The following is a 27,388-nucleotide window of genomic DNA, read 5'->3' as shown; positions in this document are numbered from 1 at the left end:
TCTGTGCATTTAATCAATTAGACAGGAAGGTATCACTCTAGATTGTTTAATCATACAGCTAAACAAATACATTGAAGCCATAATTTCAGTCAAGTGCAGCATTTTTATAGACACATTTCATACTTTTTCCTCCTGCCCCATTCCAGGTGAACTGTTCTTTCAGCACTGTCCATGAGTAGATTAGTAGACTTGAATGTGCAGCGTATCTTTGGTATGCCAGTTTTCTGTATGGAAAACGTTATAAACAAGATTTCAGGATTTGGAATCACTAAACATAATGCTGTCATATCTAGATCGTAATATGTGATAGAAAATGTTTTATCTTTATCTGTATAAATATCCTTGATTAAATATATTGGCTGGTTCCTCACAAGTGTACATTCACAGCAAAAAAAAATGCCCATAACTTGATAGGCTTGCTCAGTGAGATGCTGAATGAATGGAAGTGCTGAGGTGGGGAAGGGCAACAGGGTGCACCTATGATTTTGGAGGGGTAAATATCCTTAGGAAATAGAAGCTTCAATTTGCTTTTACTCAACTAATTATATGAAAGAATTTCAGGTAGACAGCTTGTATAAAAATGGAGAATCCTGATCAAAGAAATGTATCATTGTTTTCTGTCTATTCAACTATTGAGCCAGCGTACACCAAAGCAACAGACTGTGGTCTGAACTTGCGGGTTCAGACACTGTTTTATTGTCAAAGACTTAGATGTAACTTTATTTGAAATGTGAGATATTGATGATATTCGTGCCCTCTTCATTTTTACCACATACAACTGACAATGTGAAAATAAATCTCAAAATATTCCGTATGCCATTCAAAAAAAGCATTATGATGAAACCCCATATAAAGACCCATCAAGATGGCGTTACAACCCAGTGTACGGGTTATGCAATGTTTTCTGTTTGACTTCTCAACTGTAGAACTAATGTGAATTACGTACTGCGTAATTTTGTCTTTCCAAGGGGTTTTCTGTGGTTTAAAATTGCACCCACTGTTTTTGTATTGTATACTTCTCTTTAGATTTATAGGGAGAAGTGTTTCTTTTGACTAAGTGTTCATATTACAAAGCATATGTCCACAAATAACCCTGTGAATTACGTTACAGAAGATAATTTCAGTGCAAAAAAGAGTTGTATATAACTGTGCCAAGACACCGACAGCAATTTATGTAAATACTATCCAGTTCTCTCATTGTATAATAGAGTGGTGCTTCTTTTGCTAACATTTTCGCTTTAGATTTCATAAAGCAACTGTTGAATAATGTACATGTTTCAACAAAATGTTCTATTCTAGCTCGCTCCATTATCTTTCCCTGAATTTTGCCGTTAAAAATAAAGAAAACATCTTGAACATTATAGCCAACATTTTCTGTATTAAGGATTTTGAACAAACTAAATTATAGAAATTGCAACCTGAAATTGGTTATCTACTAAACTGTGTTCGATATTGAACTCATCAAAAGTTATTTCAAACATGTTCTTACCCCTCTGCAACGACTACAATTAGGACTTGTTGAGGAAGTGGAGTAAGCGGAAATGATTACAAATAGTCTGGTGTTATTTTTTTGTGATTTTTATGAAAGCAAAAACTATTCAATTTTAATTTAAAGGGAAAGATACCAAAGAGAGGTCTCGACAGACCAGCTGCAGTCCTTCAGTGTTGCCTTAATTTACCAGAGACACAACTGTCACAAACAAAACGTTTAAACTTGATATATAGCCACGATAGTGAGCAGCCTTTTGTGTAGAGTGCACGTAGGAGACCTCTTTTATACAAATCAACTGGCAGATGACAGACAATGATGAAAATTTGATTCTTTGAAGTTGTAATGGCCATTGAAATGTGTGAAATTCTGGGATTGAATAGAAAGCAGCTAGCCCAGCAGAGTCTTGGGTGGCTGGTGGCAGCTTGCTGGGAGGTTTGCCTGTGTTTTGTCGCAGACTTCCCTTGCTTGTGTGGCTTACTTGTAAGAATAGGAATAAGGCCACCAAATCAGGTTAAAATGATTTTGAATGGAATAGATAGAAGAATGAATGTTTATTTTGTTGTGTGTCTAAGGCTTGCTCTCTCAAAATTGCAGAATTTATAAGCTTAGCCCTAATGATATATAATGTTACCGGTGTTTAGCTGGATCTTTGGAGAAGGTGAGAAAGGGGCGAGAACCTTTCAGCGTATCAAGGTTTTTTAAGATAAATGAATTGGCTGTTTTAGTGGCTTCGAGCCCATTTGAGAACTCAACTGTGGTCTAGATGTGTTAAATTCATAGTTCTGCTAAATGTTCACTGGAACCCAGTGTCAAGTTGAAAATTACGTTTTTAAATTTCAACGATTAAGAATAGTTGTATAGTCACTAATATGATGTTTTGCTTCATATGTTCTCAGTGAAACTGTTTATATAGTATATCTTCTTTGACAAGTAATGTCAGTATTTCCTTTAACTCTGCTTGATTCACAAAACGATGAATTATGTCTGTTAAGTCAACTTTTTCGCCTCCTGTTAATATGATGAAAGAAAATATTTTGCACCAAGCACAAATGTATTTACCAGAGTTGATTTCCTCTACCGGAGCCTATAATCATGCAGGTCTGTTGCACTGGAATTAGTGATAAAGCTTTTCAAAACTCATTGCATTAACTCATGCTCTTCACTAGACTGTCCTTTCACCAAAAAACGGATCTATGGGAACGCACCAGAGTATCAGTAAGGGCATAGGGTTAAAAGATGCTGTCAAGATTCCTTCAGTTGTTCATCAAACAGTCAATGCCGAAATTCCCCCTCAGTCTCTCTCTTCCTCCACCCCCTTCTCTCAAAAAAAAACGATTCTGGCATATTGGATAGCGTTGGAACAACTGTGTTTCAGAATAGATAGCCGACCCACACTTTCTTGAAAATCTCCTAAGTAGAATATGGCAACCTTGCACGTTGTAGTCTCCAGTTCTTTTGGTCTGAATTAAGGTCACTGGGTTCATTCAAATTTGCCACTTCACTTTGAAGCGTTTATACTCCAGTTCTGCCAGAATCTTGTGCAAATTTTAAATAAATAGAATTATGGGTACCTTTCTGTGACTTTGGGTCTGTTTTTAAAAAAGCATTGAAACATTCCCAAAAATGCAGTTCAATTACACATGCCTTTAAACAGCAGTGCATAAGGAATCCAATGCATTGCGCCATTCAGTGGTATGGAGCTAACTGTGTCCATTTTATTAGACATTTAAGCAATTGCATATTGAGCAAAATTGAAGGAAGCATAGTCACATCCCCACCTGCATTCCCAACCAAGGATATTATGTCACAGGAGTTTTCATGAGATGTGTGCATCAGTAGCTAGGTCAGCATGTATTACTGTGGAGAATAGTGGAGGTGAGGTGCCACCTTGAACTGATGCAGGGGTTCTTGGCCTAAGGTGCGCCTGTAGTGCTGTTAGAACATAGAACATAGAAAAGTACAGCACAGTACAGGCCCTTCGACCCACGATGTTGTGCCATGGAATAATCCTAATCCAAAAATAAAATAACCTAACCTACACTCCCCTCAATTCACTGCTGTCCATGTACGTGTCCTGCAGTCGCTTAAATGTCACTAATGACTCTGCTTCCACGACTTCCACTGGCAAAATATTCCATGCGCGCTCAACTGTCTGGGTGAAGAAGCTCCCTCTGACGTCTCCTCTACACCTTCCTCCTAACACATTAAAACTATGACCCCTTGTGGCAGTCAGTCCTGCCCTAGGGTAAAATCTCTGGCAATCGACTCTATCCATGCCTCTTATTACCTTGTACACTTGTTAGGCTGGAGTTTCCAGGAGTTTGACCCAGTGACAGTGATGAAACAGCAACAAATTTCAAATCGGGATGGTGTGTTGCTTAGAGGAGATCTTGCAGGATCTTGGAGAAGTTGCAAGTATTTTAGAATGGTATTTGGTATTGAATGTCAAATGGTATTTTTGAAGAGGCTTGGTGAGTTGAAGCACTGCATCCTTTGAATGATACACACTCCTACCACTGTATATAAATTATGAAAAGAAAAAATGTTGTAGGTGGTGGATGGAATGCCAATCTAATGGCTGTTTTGTCCTTAATTTTTTTTTAAAAGTTCTTTTAGGGGACATGGGCTTTGCTTATTAAGCCATCATATATTGTTCATCCGTAGTTGCCTTTGGTGGTGAGCTGCCTTCTAGAAATGCTGCTGTCTATTTAGTGTAGATACACTCAGTGCTATAGGGAAGAACTTCAGGATTTTGACCCAGTGACAATGAAGGAATGGTGATATATTTCCAAATCAGGATAGTGACTGACTTAGAGAGGAGTTTGCAGGTGGCGACGTACCTACTGCCTTTGTCTTTCTCTGTAGTAGGAGCCATTGGTTTGGAAGGTGCTGTCTAAGTAGTCTTGGTGAAATTCAGCTGTGCATCTTATCAATGGTACACTCAACTGCTACTGAGTGTCAGTGGTGGTGGAGGGCCTGATTGATTGTTTGTGGATGTGGTGTCAATGAAGCAGCTGCTTTGTCTTGGTTGGAGTGTTGTTGACTGTTCTTGGAGCTGCGCTCATTCAGGCAAATTGGGAATGTCCATCACACTTCTGACTTGCTAATTGTAGGTGTTGAAGAGGTTTTGGGATTCAGGAGATGGGTTGCTGATTTGCTCTTGTGGGAGGTGCAGTGATGGTGATGCTATTGAATGTCAAAGGGTGTGATTCTGTCTTAATGAAGATGATCATTGCTTGTCAGTGTTACTTGTCACTTGTCAGCAATCCTGAATAATTCCCAAGTCCACCTGCATTTGGACATGAACTGGTTTAGTATCTGAAGGATTGCAAATGGTGATGAACATTGTGCAATTACCAACGAATATCTCTACTTCTAGTTTTATGATAGCAGGAAGGTCATTGATGAAGCAGCTGAAGATGGTTGCACCTGAGGATCTGCTGAAGAGATGTTCTATAGTTAAGATGATGGACCTCGCACAACCACAAGTACCTTCCATTATGCTAAGTATGACTTGATGCGGTAGAGAGTTTTCTACTTAATTCAAGTTGATTCTGATTTTGCTGGGCTCTTTGATGCCATATGGTCAAACAGCCTTGAGTTCAGTGTTGGTCATTCTCCCCTCACATCTAGAATTCAGCTCTTTTGTCTATGTTTTGAACTAAAACTGTAATAAGGTTAAGAGCTGAACGGCTTTGCTAGTACCCAAACTGAGAGGCAGTGAACAGGTTATTGCTAAGCGTTGTTGATGACCAAGTTTTTGAGAAGATTTGTAGCTTGGGTTGTGGCTGAGGTTTTAGACATGCTCGCCGAGCCAGTGGGTTTGGTTGCAAACATTTTGTCACCGTGCTAAGTAACATCATCAGTGTGCCTCTAGTGAGGCGTTGGTGTTCTGTTGATGCATTGATTTACACCCTGTGTACAAACCACTGAGAAACAGAACCGGAAGTGGTACCGAACAACCCAGCAAACTGAGGTATAAAAATAACAAGCAGGACAGAAGGCCAACACTTCACCAGAGGCGCACTAACTATGTTACCTAGTAGGGTGATGAACTATTTGCAGCAATCCCACTGTCTTGGCGAGCACATCAACAAACTCATTGTTGATGATCCCTAACATCACTTTTCTGATGATCATGAGTAACTGATGATAATTGGATGGTGTTGGATTCCATGTTATTGGGTTGATGCTAGTGTTGTAGTTATACTGGAGCAGCTTGGTAGGGGGTTGGAAAGTTCTGAAACGTAAGTTCCTCACTACTAGCACCAGAATTTTGTCATGCCCTGTAGCTCTTGCAGTATCAAGTCTTTTCAGCCATTGCTTCATATCATGTAGCGTGAATTGAACCCACTGAAATCTGGCACTTGTGAAGCTTGTTGCAAATGCTTCAGCTTTGTTTTGCACCCATGTGCAAAACATCTTACATTTTTAAAGAGAAGGATATGTGTGTATTTGCCCCCTCCAGTGAGTTGTTTAATTGTCCACCACCAGTAAGTGCTACATGTGGCAGGAGTGCAAAGCTTAGATCTGATCTGTTGATTGTAGAAACATTTAACTCTTTCTCTGTCTTGCTGCTTATGCTATTTTGCACACAATAATTCCTATTTTGTAGCTTAAACAAAAATATAAATTGCTGGAGAAATTCAGCAGGCCTTGCAGTCACTGTAAAGAGAAAAACAGTTAATGTTTCAAGTCAGTGATGAGTCTGTTTAACAGCTTTGTACCTTCTTCAAGCGGACACCCTTATTTTTAAGTATGCTTGTTGATGCTCCAGGAATGCCCTCCTGCACTCCATTAAATCAGATTGATCCCCTGTCTTGATAGTATGGTAGAGTGGAGGATATGCTGTGCCATATGGTTACAAATTGTTTTTGAAAGTAGTTCTGCTGATGGCCTGTTTTTAGTACTGATGTTTGAGTTGCGAAATCTAGAGTTGTAGAGTCATTCAACATGGAAAGAGACCCTTCAGTCCAACTAGTCCATGGTGACCAGAATCCCAAACTAAACTAGCCCTACTTGCCTGTGCTTAGCCCATATTCCTTCAAACATGTCTTAAAAGACATTTAGACATGTACATGATTAAATGTTACAACTGTACCCATATCCACCACTTCCTCTGGAAGTTCATCCCACACACACACATTATGCTGTGTGTAAACAAAAAAAATTGCCCGCCATGTTGTCTTCAAAACTTTCTCCTCTCTCCTTAAAAATATGCCCCCATGTCTTGAAATCCCCTACCTTAGAGAAAAAAACCGCTACCATTGACTCCTCATGTTGTTATAAACTTCTTTAAGGTCATCTCTCAACCTTCCACACTCTAATGAAGAAGTCCTAGACTGCCCAACCTCTTCTTTTATAATTTAAACCCTTATTCCTAGCAACATCCTGGTAACTCTCTTCTGAACCCCTCCAGCTTAATAATATCCTTCCTGTAACAGGGAGTTATAAATTATAAGGTCTGACCCTTGTAGTACGGTAATGGTGCCAAACAACATAATGAAGTGTGCTTGTGGGGTAGGAGTGGGTTGTGATTGTTTGTGGTGAAATTTGAAATCGTTTGGGAAGCCAAACTTAAGCATAATTAGTTTGAAGTGTTCAGTGAGATACAGATTGTATACGATTGCTGTGAAACAATGTGATCTTTCATGGGGTGGAAAAGCATGCTTGTTCATGTAACTCATAGAACATAGAACATTACAGCACAGTACAGGCCTTTCAGCCTTCGATGTTGTGCCGACCTGTCATACTGATCTGAAGCCCATCTAACCTACACTATTCCATGTACATCCATATGCTTATCCAATGACGACTTAAATGTACCTAAAGTTGGCGAATCTACTACCGTAGCAGGCAACGTGTTCCATTCCCTTACTACTCTCTGAATAAAGAAACTACCTCTGACATCTGTCCTATATCTTTCACCCCTCAATTTAAAGCTATTCCCCCTCGTGCTCACTGTCACCATCCTAGGAAAAAGGCTGTCCCTATCCACCCTATCTAACCCTCTGATTATTTTATATGTTTCAATTAAGTCACCTCTCAACCACCACCTCTCTAACGAAAACAGCCTCAAGTCCCTCAGCCTTTCCTCGTAAGACCTTCCCTCCAGACCAGGCAACATCCTAGTAAATCTCCTCTGCACCCTTGCCGAAGCTTCCACATCCTTCTTATAATGTGGTGACCAGAACTGCACACAATACTCCAAGTGCGGCCGCACCAGAGTTTTGTACAGCTGCAGCATAACCTCTTGGTTCCGGAACTCGATCCCTCTATTAGTAAAAGCTAAAACACTGTATGCCTTCTTAACAGCCCTGTCAACCTGGGTGGCAACTTTCAAGGAACTGTGTACATGGACACCGAGATCTCTCTGCTCATCTACACTACGAAGAATCTTATCATTAGCCCAGTACTTTGCCTTCCGGTTACTCCTACCAAAGTGCATCACCTCACACTTGTCTGCATTAAACTCCATTTGCCACCTCTCAGCCCAGCTCTGCAGCTTATCTATGTCTCTCTGCAACCTACAGCATCCTTCGTCACTATCCACAGCTCCACCGACCTTAGTGCCGTCTGCAAATTTAGTTATCCATCCTTTTACGCCCTCATTCAGGTCATTTATAAAAATGACAAACAGCAGTGGACCCGACACCGACCCTTGCGGTACACCACTAGTAACTGGTCTCCAGGATGAACGTTTCCCATCAACTACCAACCTTTGTCTTCTTTCAGCAAGCCAATTTCCGATCCAAACTGCTATATCTCCCACAATTCCATTCCTCCGCATTGTAATTTCCAAAATTCAGCCATTGTATCAAGAAGAAATGCTTTTGAAGAGTGAATAATTCCTGAAAGAGGATGCTGGAATTGAAAAGTAGATCATCCGTGGCCACCTACAATGAGGACTAGTCAAGGAATTATATTAGATATAGATTTTTTGAAATCTGTGTGTACTTTTTCAGATGGAACGAATATAACTTGATTAGGTGTCGTAGTACAAAAGCAAAGCAAATGCACAATGTTCATTACTGAAAAACAACAATTACTAACTGCAGTGTCTATGTACGTAACGGCTAATGACCTGCTCATAGAGACTGATCAGAATACTGTTATCAAATTTGTATCAGAGATAATAGGAACTACAGATGCTGAAAAGTCTGAGATAACAAGGTGTGGAGCTGGATGAACACAGTAGGCCAAGCAGCATCTTAAGAGCAGGAAAGCTGATGTTTCGGGCCTAGACCCTTTGAGGCTCCACACCTTGTTCTCTCAGTTAGCAAATTTGTCAGCTTTCTCTGGCTTTGAAATTTGAAGTTGCTTTGTTGTCCGAATCTTTGATGATTTATTTTACAAATGTTATTTTGATTATTCTGCATTTGCATCTTTTGATAATTAAGTAAAATCATAGTTGGGAGCATGGAAATGTCTGTAAGTTAGTCAGTCTTGAGCAATTCTAAACGAAAAGACGGACTTTATTGTGGTGTAACGGCCATATCTAAAACAGGGAGATCTGTTTGAGATGGAAGAGGAATGATCTTTGCAGTGGAAGGGGAACAAACATTTGAAATGAGGAGAGATACTGGTGCTTGTGATGGCATGGGGTGTTTTTAGAATAGAAAGTGTGTCAGTTGCATGATCGGGGAATTAGTTATAATGGATGCTCTGGCCATACAACATCTCTGTAAGAATTTTGAAATTAAAGTTGGTTATGTAGGCATGAAGGAAGAAGCAGGCTGAATTTGATTGGATAACTTACTTTTCAGCGTATTTACCTCATTCACTCATGAGACATGGGCATGTCTGGCTGGCCATCATTTATTTCCCGCCTTAAGAAGGTGGTGGTGAGCTTCCTTCATGAATTACTATATTCTATGTGCTATAGGTAGAGAAATAATGTTGTTCGGGCAAGAATTACAGGATTTTGACCGAGTGACACTGAAGGAACAACAATACTTTTCCAAATCAGGATAATAAATGACTTGGAGAGGAGTTTTCAGTTAGTAGTGTTCCCATGTAGCTGATGTCCATGGTCCTTCTAGACATGTGGTTTTGGGTTTGGCAGGTGCTGTCTAAGGACCATTGGTGAATTTCTGCACTGGTGGTGGATGGAGTGGATTTTTGTGGATGTGGCGTTAGTCAAGCGAGCTGCTTTGTCCTGGATGGTGTCAAGTTTCTTGAGTGTTGTTTGAGGTGCACTCATCCAGGCAAGTGGGGAGTATTCCATCACACTCCTGACTTGTGCTTTGCAGATGGTGGACAGGCTTAGGGGAGTCAGGTGATGAGTTACTCGCTGCAGAATTCTTAGCATCACACCTGCTCTTTTAGCCACTGTATTTATACGGTGAATCCAATTCAGTTTCTTGTCAATAGTAACTCTCAAGCTAGCAAGGGATTCAGTGATAGTAATACCATTGAATATCAAAGGGCAGTAATTAGATTGTCTCTTACTGGAGATGATTATTGTCTGACATTTCTGTGACATGAATGTTATTTGCCACTTTTCAGCTGAAGCCTGGATATTGTCAGGTCTTGTTGCATTTAAAAGTGGACTATTTTAGTATCTGAGGATCTAAGTGGTACACAAACGATGAACATTATTTCAAAATGTTCACCAAAGATACATTCCATTTAAAGAGGATAAAAATGTAATGAGATCCATTTGTGGTTTGTTAGATAATTTAGAAGAGTATTAGATCAAAATAAAAGGTTTCTTTTTGTCAAATCAACCTGAGCAGATATGTCATCACACCCCTCTGGAGCAAATGGGACTTGAACCTAAGCCTTCTAGTTCAGAGATAGGGGCACTACCATTATGCCTCAAGAATGTCCTCTGCATATTTATTTCAATCAAATTCTTCAGGCTTCTATCTTCATTTTTCCAGGGTAGGTGGAACTTGAGCTCAGAACTTCTGGCCTACAGATAGGGGTGCTACTATTGTGCCCCAAAACTAGGCTTATAATGTTGCTGAAATAGGTGTACGCTCTAGGTTTTGAGCTGGTCTGGAAACCAGCATATGACCATAGCTCCAAGCAAAGTCCATTCACCCTATCAAACCTGCCCTACCATTCAGTTACATCATGATTGACCATCTATCAATGTCATTTTTCAGTACTATTTCCATGTCCCTTAAATTCATCTGTCTTATAAATCTATTGATTTCTGTCTTGTATCTGCTCAATGCTTGTACTACCAAAGGCTTCTTTGGTAGAGGATTCCAAAATTTTAACAATCTCTGAGTGAAGAAATACCTCCTCATTTCAGTCTTAAATGGCCTGTCCATTATTCCAAAATAACGTCCCTTATTCTAAAATTATGTCCCTTGGTTCCTGAGTCACCAGCTAGGGGAAACATCGTATCTATATGTACCTTTACAAACCTTGTAAGACTCTTTAAGCTTCAGTAAAATCGCTGCTCATTCTTCAAAACACTAAAGAATACACACTTAGAGATAGTAGGAACTGCAGATGCTGGAGAATCTGAGATAACAAGGTGTAGAGCTGGATGAACACAGCAGGCCAAGCAGTATCACAGGGGCAGGAAAGCTGATGCTTTAGGCACAGACTGTTTTCTGAAGAAGGGTTCAGGCCCGAAATGTCAGCTTTCTTGCTCCTGTGATGCTGCTTGGCCTGCTGTGTTCATCCAGCTCTACACCTTGTTATCTCAGAATACAGACTTAGTTTCCTTAATCCCTCCTCATAAAACAATCCCTACATCCCAAGGATTAATCTGGTGAATCTCCATTGAAGTCACTGTCTGCCAAATATATTCTTCTTTAGACAAGGAGACCAAAATTGTACATTATACTCTAGATGTGATCTCTTTTAAGCATTATATAACTGCAGTAAGACACCTTTCTTTTGTCGTCAAATCACCTTGTCTGCCAAAATCATTTGCCTTATTGCTACCAAAAGGCTTTTGAAAATCCAAGCATGCTACATGTACTGGTTCTACTTTGTCTAAGTTTCAAGTAAATCCACAAAGAAGTTCTATCACATTTGACCATACTGATTTCTGCTTCATAAACCAGTGATGACTTTGTCCACTGTTACCAGCTTTACCAAATGTTCAATTAACATATTCTTTATAATAAATTCCAACACATTTCTTACTACTAATATCAAGCTATCAAATCTGCAGTTCTCTACTCTCCCTCTATTTTCACATAGTGGGGTTACATTTGCTACCTTCCAGTTAGCAGGAGCTTCTCCAGAATCTGTAAAATGTTGAAATATAATCACCAGTGTACCAACATTCTTTGTAGCTATTTCAGCACTCTGAGATTAAGGCCTCTTCTGGAGTGCTGTGTCCAGTTCTGACATCCCTATTATAGGAAGGATATTATTAAGCCAGAGACGGTTCAGAAGAGATTTACCAGGATTTTGCTGGAAATTGAGGGTTTGAGTTATAACAAGAGGCTGGGACCTACTTCACTGGACCATAGGAGCTAGACAATTGATCTTACAGAGGTTTATAAAATCATGAGTGGCATACATAAGGTGAATGGCATGTGTCTTTTCCCTAGGTGGAGGATTTCAAGACTAGGGGGCACCTTTTAGGGTGAGAGGAGAAAGATTTTAAAAAAAGACATGAGGGACAACTTTTTTACACAGAGAATGGATTGTGTGTGGAATGAACTTTGAGAGAAAGCAGTGGATGCAGATACAGTACATCATTTAAAAGCCATTTAGAAAAATATATGACTAAGATATTTTTGGAGGGATGTGGGCCAAATGCAGTTTAGTTTGGGGTTATGGTCGGAATAGACTGGTTGAACCAAAGGGTCTGTTTCAGTGCTGTATGACCATATCAGATCCAGGACAATGACCAATTCCGAATCCAGTAACGGGTGACCAAAAAGTTGATTTAAAAAAAGAGTGAAAAAGGATTTCGGATGCAAACCAGCAAGGGATATAAAAATAGATAGTAAGGCCTTTACAAGTATATAAGGAAGAGATTAGCTAAAGTAACCATTTGTGCCCAAGAGGCTGAGTTACGGGAAATTACCATGGGGAATAAGTAAAGGGCACAGTCATTGGTCAATTGATATTTTGTCTATCTACACAATAAAAGATACAAATAAAGTGCAACTATGGGACTCCTAAGAGTGAGAAACTTGAAGCATCCAATATTAAAAGAGAAAACTTAATGAAGAAATTTGGAATTAAATCTTTATGTCCCCAAGACCAAATGGTCTACATCTTTGAGCTTTAAAACAGCTGTCAAGTTTGTAACACGCTAGTGTGATTTTCTAAACTTTCCTCTATCTAGAATGGTCCCAACAGGTTAGCAGTTAGCGAATGTACACTTCTATTCAAGATATGAAAAAGAGAGAAGACAGGGAAGTACACATTAGTTAGGCTGACATGAATAGTTGGGAAAATGCTGCAATCTATTACGAAGAAAATCTTAACAATGGAATTGAAAAATCATATTATGATCAGACTAAGCCAACTTCAATTTTACAGAGCATTTTTTTTTGAGGTGGTAGCTGGTAAGGTAGATAAGGGGCAATCAGTAGAAATTTGTTTGAATTTCCACAAAACAGTCAATTGAGGTGCTATACAAATTCTTAATATGCAAGGCAAGCTTGTGAAGTTACAGATAACATGTCAGTGCGGATGGCGAATGTGGTAATGAAAGAGAAGCAGAGAGTGGAAATAAACTGGTCATTTTCAGGTTGGCAGATTATATCTAGAGTGCTATAAAGATCAGTGCTCTGGAACCTCTGATTTATATATAGTATTGAACGTGAATCCTATGTCTAGGTTTGCAGAAGATACAAAATTAGGTGGAAATGCAAGCTATAAGGAGGGCACCAAGATTTTGCTAAAAAGTATGAACAGATTGTGAGTAGGTACAGGGTAATGGACAGAGTATTTAAGGAATTGAAATTGGATTAAAACTTACTTTTGTAATTGTGAACCTTTACAGTTTTTCTCCAGAGACCATTGTGGATGCCCCATCGTTGAATATACATGGATTGATAGATTATTGATCACTCAAGGGAGCAGGTGGGAAAGTGGAGTTAAAGTCAAAGATCAGCTATAATCATAGTGTTTGTTGGAGCTATTCAAGCAATCGAACGATCTACTACTCCTGGTCTTTGTGTTCTGACTACAACCAGATCGTGGTGGTGCATAAATTAGACTGCACATTCACAAATCCCATGAAGTCTGTCATGTGTATTTGTAATAAAACATTGAAACTGTTTATGTCGTCAGAGGTAACAGTTGGAAAATATTGGAGCTGTTAACATTTAAATGTTTACATAAACTGAAATATTATAAATTTTCAAGTTTCCTGCTAAACATCAAAATGTTAACAAAACAAAGTATATTCTTACTTTTGAAAACAAGCATTTAGATGAGTGAAATCTGTTTCACTGCTTTTGTACTATTTTGTTGATCTTTAAGTAACAATTCCCAAATTGCATTGGAAGAAAAGAATACACTTATTCAGACACTAGACCTAATTAGAAAACGTGCAGAGGAAACAAACAGTGCAGATTTCAGTTTATACTGCTCAAAATAACCTCTACTTTGACTATTTTCGCTTCAGCTGCTTTTGCCCTTTTCCAGCCGAAATCATTAATTACTTTTGTAAAGGCAAGTTTTTCATTTATATGTTGAAACAAGATTAATGGGCATATATGTATGCATTACTGTTCATTTGGAATGCATGTTTGAGGGTTGATTCCATAATATAAACCTCTACTCTTCTCTGCACACCCACACAGTGCATTTTTCCATGGGGAGTACAGGCTTGGAAGGTATTGTAAAATGTGGCTACCAGTTCTCACAAATGCACCTGAAGTTCAAACCAAAAAGCTTTGTGATCAAGCAGGAAAATGCATATCAAATTCAAATTAAAATTTAAGTTAATCAGATGTTGGTCTCACACTGAACCAGAATTTAAAAGCAGAATCTTCACTAATCAGCACTAGAGCTAAGTGTCTGCCCCCAACCATATGCTCAGCTCTGCTCTCCTAGGTGTTGGATAAGGTATTTTTTTTCGAACTGGCAGTGATAATAACCTAATAAGGTGGGCTGTTCAAGTATATTCCTTATACTGAAGGTATCGTAATTTCAGTCACTTTTTTCTCTTTATTATTTCATGGTGTGTGAGGGTCCCAGGCAAGGCAATTATTTATTGCTCATTTCGAATTGATCATGAACTGACTGGCTTGCTGGCAAATTTGGAGCACATTTAAAAATTACCCATATTGCTGCAAATCTAGAACCCACTGTAGGTCAGACAAGAAAAGGAAGGCAAATGGTTTTTTAACGGAACTGGTCACTATAACTGAGACTCATTATAGATTTTTATTAATTTTAAGTTCCACCAGCTGCCATGACAGGATATGAGATGGTAAAATAAATTCAGAATATCTAAGATAACATGGATAATCAGAAACTAAACCTGTTAATTTTTGATTACACACAAAACAGACGAGATTAAAAGGAGCCACAGTGACTGTTTACTATGAACAAAGGAGCTGAAGATGGTGGCCTTTAGGAAATTTGTTTCAAGAAATAACTAAATTGCCTGAAACTTAGTCCAATATTTTCAATGGAATAAACATTCATGACATAGGACTGCAGTTTAGTGTGATATACCTCTCCAAAATGGTAAGAAGGAAGCACAATATTTTTCATCCTTTTCTGATCCCAGGCTGTTAAAGATCTCCTTAATAGTTTTATGCTGTCCACTGAATACCTTGGGGTAAATAATTGAAAAATGTTACAATTACCGAAGTGATAAGAATATTTATAACAGAATAAGACCAATTAGGCAACAGAATTATGCTAGCTCCGGCTTGATAAAAGACGCATCTAACCATATGGAAACAAAAGCAGACTACTCATGCTCAAAAGTTAAAATAAAAACAGAGAATGCTGGAAATATGCAGCAAGTCAGATCGCATTTATAGTGAGAGGAAGATACATTTCAAGTTGACTATCTTTCAGCAAAAATTCAAAATGGTTTAAGCAAGTGAAAGCCAGGGGTTTGGGTAATGAAGACTAGGGAACCTCTATGATAGGCTGGGCTGCAGGAACGGGGAAAGAAACATATGAACCTGGAGAAGATGTAAATAGCCAAATCATGAACAGCTGCGTATGGAATAAAAAGAAAAATGAGATATTGAAACTAGGACCTGTAAAAATGAAGTACTGAGGCCTGAAGGCTATAAAGCACCGGTTATGACTAGATTAAGAATATTTCTCCTCCTCATTTGATTATAACATGTATTTAAAACTTGAAAGTTATCCTCACAACTGAAGTTTCAAAATATGGCTGGAATTCTTCTTTTACTTCTGGAGATGTTGGTGTAGAACTGAGTACACCTTTCCTGTAATGCTCTTATCTGCATGAAAGGATGCTGATACAGGTCAAGAATCAGGAAACAAAGCTTAGTATGAGATTAAAGAGAGAAAGGAGAATAAAAAGAATAGTCTTTTTGTTTATTCATTAGCAAGGGTATGGTGTCACTGGCCTGGCCGGCATTTATTTTCCATCCCTCGTTATCCTTGAGAAGTTGACTTCTTGAAACACTGCAGCTCATTTGGTGTAGATGCATCCACAATGTTGGCCAGTAAGCTCCAAGATTTTGACTCAGTAGCAGTGAAGGAATGGTAATATATTTCCAAATCAGGATCGTGGATAGGTTGGAGGGGAACTTGCAGGTGGGGTGCTGTTCTCATCTTTTGATTCTTTACTGGTCCCTTTGGTGAGCGGCCTTCTTGAGTGACTAAGTCTATTTGGTGCAGGTTGGCACAATACTGTTAGGAAGAAGTCCAAAGATTTTGACCAAGTGACATAGTAAGAGTTCAAGATTATTCAGGAACTGACCTAGGCAAGAAGTTAAACTATTAATACGCACCCAAAATGTAACACGTGCATACAATTACAGACTGAAAGTAAATGTACGTAAATTTGGCCAAATACTGTTTCATGAGAAATGAAAGAGTCAGTTTGCGGTTTCTGGCTGGTTGTCTAGTCTGTCTCTAGAATTTTGAAAACTTTATGATCTCATTTGAGGTTACAAAATGTTGGAACATCTTTCTTTGATTTGATTTGATTAATTCTTGCCACGTACTAAGATACTGTCAACAGTATTGTTTTGCTTGCTAACTAGATAAATCATACCTTTCATAAGTATATTAGAACAATAGAATAGAATGCAGATAGTGTTGTAGGCACAGAGAAGGTGCAGAGAAATTTCAACTCTGACATGAGAGATGTGTTTAGAAGTCTGATAACAGCAGTGAAGAACCTGTTCTTGAATCTTTGGGTTTGTATCTTCCGCTTGATGAAAGAGAGTATAACTGGGGTGAGAGAGGTTCTTGATTGTGGTGGCTCCTTTCCTGAGGTAGCACGAAGTATAGATGAAGTCAGTGGAGGCAGTGCTGGTTTTATGATGGACAGGGCTGCATTCACATCTCTGTAATTTCTTGCAGACTTGGGCAGAGCATTTGCCATACCAAGATATGCAGCATCCTGACAGGATACTTTCTCTGGTGCATCTTTCTTGAGATGTCACTGTAGGAACTCGGGTTTTCTTTCCCAGTGGGATGCTCTGCCATATTGATTTGATGTAGACACAGGTCAAGCCTCAATAGGCTTAGGTTGTGGGGGAGAGACAGAAAGTGAGAGAGAAAGCGTATTGACTAAAGGGAAATGTACTTCACTGATCGGCGTAGCATTTATTGCCCACCTCCAGTTTCCCTTGAGAAGGTGGTAGTGAGTTGCCTTTTTGAAATATTGTAGTCCATCCAGTGCAGGTACATCCACAGTACTGTTGTGGAGTGAGTTCCAGAATTTTGACCAGTGAATTGAAGGCATGGCAGCATATTTCCAAGTCAGGATGGTGAGTGTCTTGGAAGGGAACTTGCAAGTGGGGGCATTCCCATGGATCTGCTGCTCTTGTCTTTCTTGATGGTCATATGATTGTGTCCTTGGAAGGTGTTGCCAAAAGATCATGTTGATGGTGCACACATCTGCTACTGTGCATCAGTGATGGAGGGAGTGAATTTTTGAGGATGTGGTACTACTCAAGTGGAATAGTAATCCAATCTGCCTGCACATGATCCATACCTCAGTATTCTCTGCCTGTTCATGTGTCTGTCTAACTGCCTCTTAAACTTTATTATCATATTCTTCCACCTCCACTGGCAGCACATTCCAATTTTTAAAAAGCTTACCTTGCACATCTCCTTTAAACTTTCCCCCTGTCACCTTAAAAATTCACCCTCTAATATTTCATATTTCCACTCTGGGAAAGAGACTGCGACTATCCATTCTATCCCTGCCACTCATAATTTTACATATTACTGTGGTGTCACTCCTTAGGCTTTGACACTGCAACAAAAATAATCCAAGCTTGTCCAATTTCTCCTTATAGCTTATACGCTCCAATCCAGGCAACATCTTTTGCACCCTCTCCAAAGCCTCCACATCCTTCCTGTAGTGTGGCAACCAGAACCATGCACAATACTCCAAATATAGCCGAACTAAAGTTTTATGCAGTTGATGCATGAATTGTTGACTTTTAAACTGAATACCCCGACTGATGAAGGCAAGCATGCTGTATGTCTTGTTTGCCACTTGTTCCATTAGTTTTGCCACTTTCAGGAGCTATTCCTCTGTATATCAATACTCTTCAGGGTCCTGTCATTTACTATATATTTTCTTGCATTTGACTTCTCGAATGCATCATCTCTCATTTGTCCAGATTAAACACCATCTGCCGTTCTTCATCCAACTTCCCAACATTATGCATTTTGCTGCATCCTTTGACATGCTTCCTCACGATCCATACTTCCACAAATTTTCATGGTATCTGCAAACTTACTAGTCAGCCCACTGACATTTTTATTTATATTTATTACAAACAACAGAGGTCCCAACACTGATTCTTGCAGAACACCACTAATCACAGACTTCCAGTCAGTAAAAACACTCCTCCGCAATTACCCAGTGTCTTCAATGGCAAAGCCAATTTTGTATCCAAATGCCAACTCAGTATGGATTCCATGCAATTTGATCTTCTGTACCAGCCTAACATGAGAGACCTTTTCATATATTCTAATAAAGTCCATGCAGACAACATCCACTGCCTTACCCTCAAAGAAACTCAGTCAAGTTTTATCAACACTTGTCCTACATAAAGCTATGTTGACTATTCCTAATAAGTCTATTATTGTCGAAATATTAGTAAACCCTGTCCTTAAGAATCTTCTCCAAAAATTTCCCTACCAATGATGTAAAACTTACCTGCCTACAATTTCCTGGATTATCCTTGTTGCCCTTCTAAAACAATGCAACAACATTGGCTATTCTGCAATATTCTGTGGTCTCATCTGTGGCTAAAGAGTTTACAAAAAATCTCAGTTGAGGCCCCAGCAATCTCTTCCCTTGCTTTGTTCAGTATCCTGGGATAAAACCCATCATGCCCTGCAGTCTTATCCACCTTAATATTTTTTAAAATACCCGACATGAGTTCCTCCCAAACATCAACGTGCCCCAGAGAATCAATAAACTCCTTTGTAGAATTGCCATCATCCATGTTCTTCTTAATGCAAATTACTCATTGAGGACCTCTGCTTAATGGAAAGATCTTGGTGACTGTTGCAGAACAAAGAGACCTTGGAGTGTAGGTTCATAGTTCCTCAAAAGTGGAGTTGCAGGAGACAGGCATTTGCTGTGCTTGCTTTTATTGATCAGTGCACTGAGTGTAGGAGTTGGAATGTCATATTGCGGCTGCACAGGACATTGGTCACACCACTTTTGGAATACTGTGTGCATCTCTGGTCTCCCTGCTAAAGGAAGGATGTTGTGAAACTTGAAAGGGTTCAGAGAAGATTTCCGAGAATGTTGCCAGGGTTGAGCTATAGGGAGAGGCTGATAGGCTGGGGCTATTTTCTCCAGAGTGTCAGAGGCTGAGGGGTCACTGTATAGAGGTCTATCAAATCATGAGGGGTGTGGACAGGGTGAATAGCCAAGGTCTTTTCCCCAGTGTGGGAAGTCCAAAACTAGAGGGCATAGGTTTAAGATGAGAAGGGAAAGATTTAAAAGGGACCTAATGGCCAATGTTTTCCACACAGCATAGTGCATTTATGAGATGAGCTGCCAGAGGAATTGATGGAGGCTGATACAATTACAACATTTAAAAGGCATATGGATGGGTACATGAATAGGAAGGGTTTAGAGGGATATGGGACTAGATTAGTTTAGTATGTCTAGTCAGCATGGACGGGTTGGACCGACGGGTCTATTTCTATGTTGTATAGCACTGTGGCTGTATGACCTCTCTCACTTGCTCTGGCTCCACACACACATTTCCTCCTTTAGTCCTTGAATGCACCACCCTTTCCCTAGTAACTGTCTTGCAGCTAATATATATATATAAAATGCCTTGAGATTCTCCTTAATCCAACTTGCCAAGGGCATTTCATGGCCCCTATTAGCCCTCATAATTTATTTTTTAAGTTCTTTTCTGTTTCCTTTGTTCCCCTGAAGGGCTTTGTTTGATTTCAGTTTTCTAAACCTTACACATGCTTTCTTTTTTAAAAAAGTTACAATGTCTCTCATCACCCAATGTTTGCAAATCCTGCCATCCTTACCTTTCATCCTGACAGGAACATGCAGGTCATGATCTCTGGTTAACTGGCTTTTAAAAAAGACCTACCTATCAGATGTGGATTTACCTTCACACAGCTGCCTCCAGTCCATTTTTTACAGTTCCCACCTCATTGCTTTCCCCCAGTTAAGCTCTTCCACCTGAGGACTGGTCTTATTCTTTACTATAACTGTTTTAAAACTTACAGAATTACAGTACAATCAATATTCCCAATATGGTCTCTCACTGAAACTTCGATCATCTGGCTAGCCTCATTCCCCAATACAAGATCTAAATGATCTCTTCCTTAAATGTACTATCTGTATATTGCTGCAGGAATCTCTTCTGGATGTGCCTAACAAATTCTACCCCATCTAAGCCCTCAGCATTAAAGGAATCCTGGGAAGTTAATGTTGATCAATGTCCCTTTTATTTCATTGTGGTGTCCTTTCTCAAATGAAACCGTCTTTTTAAAGAAATATGTTCCAAAATTTGAGTCTGACTGATTAAATTCAAAACTGAATATTTGACATGGCGCATCATAATGCCATTGCCTAATTGAAAGATGAGGTGTTGTTTTTCAAGTTTCATTGGAACGCTGCAGGACGCTGAGGACAGAGGGTCAGTGTGGGAACAGTTGACAGCTGGAAATTTAGGGTCATGATTGCAGATGGATGGAAGTATTTTGCACAATGGAATGAAGAATGCTTATTGAGGATGATCAAGGAGTACATAAGGATATTAAACTGGGAAGGTTCCCTTTGGAAAGCTAGAGGGAAAGATGCCATTGAAGGCAGCTGTTCAACTCGTGTCTGTACAAACCACCTTGTATCATTAAGCTACCACATCAACGGTGAGTGTTGTGTTCCCACCAATCCTACCTCTGATATGACATTGTAACATCAAGAAAGATGGTAGAATGGTCAAAGAATAGTAAAGCCCATTTCAAACTTGCTTATGAATGAAAATTGAACAGTAAAAATAATTTTGACTTCTTTGCGGTCCAGTTGACAGCAAAAGTCTCCAACATTGCAATTCTGTGAATACAAAACCACGTGAGGATGAGCATCAATCCCTCTAAGCTATTATTTGTATAAACGTTTACCCTTTTCTTTTTAGCTTAAAATGTCATCTTAGAAATTCATCTTTACACGAGTATGTACGGTAAATCCAGTTTGTGCTTTTGCCAATGGAACAACTTTTGTTCTAGAGTTAATTACGTCTTGCCTTGTGGTTTTGTACACTGGAAAGTGTAAATTTTAATGAAATTTTCGGAAATTATGCAACTTACTATGTCAGTCTTTACCCCCACAGTTTTTGGTCAACATTTGCAAAAACTCCAATTGAATCTGTTTGTTTAGTTTTGTTTAGTAGCTAATTTCACCAGGGTTTACATACGTAAATTCTGTCTTTGCAAAACATTTCCACATATTCAAGGAACTGTGTCTAAGCATGTGGTTATGATTTAAGAGTCCAATAACTGTGCAGAATAAATTCATGAGGTGATATCGTAAATGAGTTGGATAAAAATCAGGTTTGAAAATTATTGTCCAGGTCAGACCCCCAAATCCTTACAGTATACAATATTATGAGTGCCCAAGTGCTGTAACAATGTTCTATTCTTTATTTTGCAACCCTAAATGGCAAAGATCTGTGAACTGTTCATCAAAGGGTTGTATCAAATCAGCACCTTGATTCTGTTCTTGACCAACATCTATTCACTTGTCCCTTCAGCAGAGTGCACTTGATCCAGAAACCCTATTGGATTTTCACTTATTTCCGCCGAGTTAATTCAGCACAGAATAAGCATTGATGGAAGATCATTTTATGGTCTGTATAGCTGAACGACTTAAAAACCAAAAGAACTGTGGTTGCTATAAATCAGAAACAAAAACAAAGTTGCTGGAAAAGCTCAGCAGGTCTGGCAGCATCTGTGGAGGAGAAAACAGAGTTAACGTTTCGGGTCTAGTGACCCTTCCTCAGAACTCATTACAAACCCACTGGTTCCCACAGCTACCTGGACTATACAACCTCACACCCCACTTCCTGTAAAGACTCCATCCCATTGTCTCAGTTCCTACGTCTCTGTCACACATGTTCAGATGAGGCCACCTTCGACAAGGGAGCCTCCGAAATGTCCACCTTCTTCCTCAACCAAAGATTCCCCAGCTCCGTTGTCGACAGGGCCCTCAATCGGGTCTAACCCATCTCCCGCACTTCTGCCCTCACCCCTTCCCTTCCCTCCCACAACAGCGACAGGGTTCCCCTTATCCTCACCTACCATCCCACCAGCATTCACATCCAGAAGATCATCAGACTCCATTTCCGCCACCTCCAGCAAGATGACACCACGAGACACATATTTCCCTGCCCTCTCTTGTCCACCTTCCAAAGGGACAATTCTCTTTGGGATACCCTGGTCCGTACCTCCTCACCCTCAACTCTCCACAGCCCTGCGGCACCTTCCCCTGTCACCGATGAAGGTGCAACACCTGTGCATTTACCTCCTCCCTCCCCATAATCCAAGGGTCCAAACATACTTTTCAGGTGAAGCAACACTTCACCTGCACTTCCAAGAATCTAGTCTACTACATTCGCTGCTCACAATGTGGCCTCCTCTACACTGGGAAAACAAAGTGTAGACTTGGTGACCACTTCATAGAACATCTACGTTCTGCTTACTAAGAAGACCCTGAACTACCTGTTGCCTGCCACTTCAATGCACCACCTTGCTCCCTGGCCAACATCTCTGTCTCCGACTTGCTACAGTGTTCCCGTGATGCCCAACGCAAGCTGGAGGAACACCACCTCGTTTTCCACTTGGGGACCCTGCAGCCCTCTGGACTCAATATTGAGTTCAATAATTTTAGGGCCTAAACTATCCCATGTCCCAGTCCCCCACCCCACACACCAGGCCTTGTTACCACATAAACTGCCACCCCACACCCCCCTATTGTTAGTCACTAACAGTCCCCATTAACAACTATTCACCCTCCCAGCCTGATCATTAGCAACTCCTTTGTCTGTCCAACTGTCTTTCTCTCTCTTTGGGCCCTATCCTATCGTTTACTCCCTACCCCACCAACCTCCCTATTTTCTGCATATAAACTGACGTTTTCCCAGCCTTGAGTTCTGAGGAAAGGTTACTGAACCCGAAACGTTAACTCTGCTTTCCCCTCCACAAATGCTGCCAGTCCTGCTGAGCTTTTCCATCAACTTTTGTTTTTGTAGCTCAACTACTTATTGCCTTAAGCAGATTGGTGGTCAAAGAGTAAGTCGTCACTTTTTAAGTAAAAGCAACTTTAATCTCAAGAGTCATTATCTAGGTTCACGTATACTTGATAAATACAGAGAGAAGTTTGGGCCTGCAAAATAATGGCAGCAGTATTGCACTATTGCAAAAACGCTGATTTACCCACTGAGTAATATCAGAAGTTTCATTCAGTTGATTACTCTTGCTGTCACTGGCAGACTTCTGAAAGAAAGAGTATGTCTGTTTGTGATTTTAAATCATTATAATAATAGCTTATAGCTGTTAGGCTAGAAGTTTGCAATTTACAGATATTTCTGGTGATGGAGGGTAAACGACATCAACTTAAATAGGGGAAAGTAATTTCTCTTGAGTGCGCAGTGCACATCATGTTTATCTTTGATCCCAATAAATTTATATCTTTTTCGCTGATATAGTTAAAAATATTTTTATAAAAATTTTTTTTGGTTGAAAGGCACCTTACAAGTACTTAGTGTTGCATACTGACATTTACAGTTTTGCAGTTAAGTGAAATTACAGAGAAAGCATGGTTGCATGACTATATCTGCTATTTCTTTAATAATGGTCAACTCTGATTATACAGCCTCCACCAAACACAATTAAATGAGAAAAGATAAAGCTCTGCATTTTCTTAGTCATGGACAAGAAACTTTGGCTTATCCACCTGTTGGATGCCAGTACAATGTCTATTTCCCTGAAAATGTTAAATGCATAGGCAGCTCTTAATGGTGAAAAATGTTGGGGGGTTGGGGGGGAAGCCAACAGAAAGTTTACTTGAGTTTAAAGTATAAAGATGGAGTAAATGCATGAAATTAGAACTTACAACATTCAACATGCACTGGCTACAGTTGTAACTTGTGGATGTTACTTGCACTCCACTACCTTTTCAAAGCAATGTCAAAAGCTTCACTGCAATGTTTGGTGAAGAGAATTATACCAGTTGTCTTAATCCAAGCTGTGTGAAAGACCATGATGCTGCCTTGCAATGCCTGAATTATAAATTTAAAGAGAGTTCTCAAAATAGAAATGACAGTCAGAAGAGTGAAAGGAGTGGTATCAGTCTCCACTAATCCACTTTGTAGTGGTCTAGGGGTCAGTGACTCATGGAAGAAAATATATTTAATGTTGGTCTCGAGAGAACCCATGTCTGGGAGTAATCAGGGGGAGGTGAAAGGTTGCTGGCCTTTGGGAATCTTGAGAATAATCTCCCAAAAGAGGAACAGAATGGAGGGAATCTGTCTCAATTCTGATCCACCCTACTTGTCTGCCTGTAACACCTTCAGTGTAAGTTAGGAGTAAAAAAGAAAAGGAAGTAATACATAACCTTGCATTGAAAACCAAATAGATTTCTAGAACAAGTTGGTGAGATCAATGAAGTGAGCCATATAAAAGGTTCATGAGATATTTGGATGCATTTCTGGTCAGAGAACAAATTGAGGGATACTTTGAAAAGTCAAACAGCTGGTATTGATCTTTAAAAATTGATGGGTTTGTTCAGGCGCAGTGACCTTATTCTGTCCTTACCAGGCCTATGTTCTTATAATACCTAACTCTTAGAACAACTAGATGCTGAATCAGGATAAATTAAACAAAATTAACAATCTTTAAGCAAAAGGATATTTTACAATAAGATTTAGTTTTTTTTATTGATGTGGTTAATTGTTTGTAATTCCTTCAATTTGTAGTGACCCGGCAGAGTAAGCTTGAAAGTAAAATAAGCTATTTTCCTACGTGAAGTCCAGGAAAAAAGGAATGTCTTAAAAATCCCACAAAAAAAGCTCACGTTTGAAAAGGGGAAAATTGACATTTATTTAGGTATTATGATGAATTGATAGGTTGTCTGCCTTAACATATTACAAATTGAAAAAAATCTCCTATCACCACCAGAAATCTCTAAACTGAAGTTGGCCGATTAAAAATTAATTGATGTGCATGACCGGTTAATATAAACAAAACTCCTGCTTTCGTCGTTACTGAAAAATAACTGGGACAGTAATTCATCAGATTTTTTTCTGAAGAAGAACTTGCATAGACTCTTAGTTTTCCTGTGCATTTTGTCTGGCAAGTAACACACAGTGTAATAATGTCACATGGTGATAACAGATGGCAACGTACTCTTCTTGATCTGCTAAGATCGTGTGACTGCATGTCTGCCATATGAGCAAAGGCGATAAGTGGATCTCTGTGGGAAAAAGGCCAGAAAATGACCAAAATTTGAGATGGTGGGACAATATGCAAGAAATCTAAATAAGCAAACAGCTGTAGAGAACTGGCAAGGTCCTGGCCAGCTAAATCCTATGAGGAAAAAGCAACTTTAAAAACTGAGGAACAAAATGAAATACCAAGCCAAATTGCTTGCATATTACTGATACAGAGTCGGGGTAGTAAAATTGTTATTCTTGTTCGAATTACCCTACAATTACATTCTTGTATTCAAAATTTGATTATAGCAAAACTGCCTTAAGTCAAATCACAGGGCCCCATCCCATCACCAATTTATGTCAAGTAGAGCTTTGAGGCAGCAGAGGAGGGTCAACCTAATTTTTGCCTGTAAACACACTCCATTTCAAAGCAATCAACTGCAATCACAATGACAGTAAGTGTGAAAATAGTCTTTATTTCTCAATTTGCTCAGATCTCACAATAACTTGACCTGCTACAGTAAAAATATTTAAAACTGTTGGGATTTAGCTCTGGAAAACCACAATTTTCTTTTTCCTGATCAGCTTGCAGTTTTCAGACAAATGCAATACAGTCCCATTTTATCTATGTAGGCAAACATCTTTTCTTGTTTTCATGCTGTAGTGTAAACTCTGAACCATTTCCACAACCTTTGTGACTCCTCCTAAGGAAACAGACAGATTAAGGGCAAACATCAATATCTTAAGGATCATTGACCTCCTCAACCATGTTTTCAGGGTTTCAGCAAGAAATCTTTATTTATATGGTAGTTTGCCTGTAGTTGTGTTGGAGAGTGGCATTATACTACTCTGGTTGGTTGACATGGTCAAATGAAAGGATGGCTAAAGTTTGGCTCATCCTGAATTAGCAGACCAGGGTTTTAACTTATCACAGGCATTCTCTACTGGATTTCCTTTTCTGGTGGCAGGAATAGCTGACAATTTTGACACAACTGGAGTTTTAGTTTATCTGATTTTGAGTCATTGCAATTAAACAGCGAGATCTTTTGAAGATGTATATTTTAGTTGTAAAAAAATATTTTACATCAAGATTTTGGTATGCTTTACTTTCTTTGTGATAGAAAACTGCAACATAAGTGCAGTTTGATTGGAATCAGGGATTTTCATCAAAGCTCATGTGCCACAGATAATGGAGAAGAGCGAGCTAAAACATGGTAAACAAAAATAAAGCAGAATGCAATAGAAAACTATGATACATAATAACCTCAGATAAGTATTATGGAGGTTAGGATCGCTAAGTGGGTATATGAAAAAGATTGCATGTCAACTAGCTTTTTGTAATTGTGCTCCCAATTGGCCGCCTTGTATGCCTTGAGCAGTTATCAGGAATCCACTTTGGTGGAGTGCACCCATGATTTTCTAATTTGAGCAAAGGATGACTATCCGCAGTGCAAGCATTGGTAAGATTAGTGCAAATGAGATGGTCAAAAAAAGGACTGTAATGCTTCAGGACAAAGGATGTCATCTTGTATTTGAGAATGAAAAGTCACTAATTTGAGATGGTAAGAATGCTGCAATACTGAACACAGTAATGAAGGCACTTAATCTATTTTTCAAAAATCTTTGAAAATGGCAATTGAATCAAAGTTTTGAAGTATGTCAAAACACAAATTCCAATCCATAAAGTGAAAAGGAACATTGTCAGTTTGTTTGGATATCATAAACCTCAGAATAGAATGTAAAACAGACTTACCTGATTGCAGCCAAGGTTGAGGGACTTAGGTGAGACAGTGCTACCGAAGCAGGCTTTATAGTGCATTAGTGCCAATTTCCAGGTTTCCTAGCCAATCTCAGGTTGTAG

At 39.3% G+C, this 27,388-nt stretch overlaps 1 protein-coding gene and 1 long non-coding RNA gene across 3 annotated transcripts in view; one reads left to right on the top strand and one right to left on the bottom strand.

Moving 5' to 3' along the window:
- The window catches only part of ndufs4 (NADH:ubiquinone oxidoreductase subunit S4), a 138,816-nt gene that overhangs the window by 79,096 nt on the left and 32,332 nt on the right, over window positions 1-27,388 (top strand). The gene's annotated exons all lie outside the window — the stretch shown is intronic.
- Window positions 85-27,388, bottom strand: LOC125456911 (uncharacterized). The gene is made up of 3 exons (XR_007248537.2): window positions 27,281-27,388; window positions 15,113-15,212; window positions 85-224 (listed from the first exon to the last, which is right to left on the bottom strand). It is a non-coding gene; the product is annotated as an uncharacterized LOC125456911 (long non-coding RNA).

This window comes from Stegostoma tigrinum, chromosome 1 (assembly GCF_030684315.1).
Source record: "Stegostoma tigrinum isolate sSteTig4 chromosome 1, sSteTig4.hap1, whole genome shotgun sequence".
Lineage (NCBI taxonomy): Eukaryota > Metazoa > Chordata > Chondrichthyes > Orectolobiformes > Stegostomatidae > Stegostoma > Stegostoma tigrinum.
The sequence above is the reverse complement of the archived record's forward strand: the minus strand, read 5'-3'. Positions and strand labels throughout refer to the sequence as shown.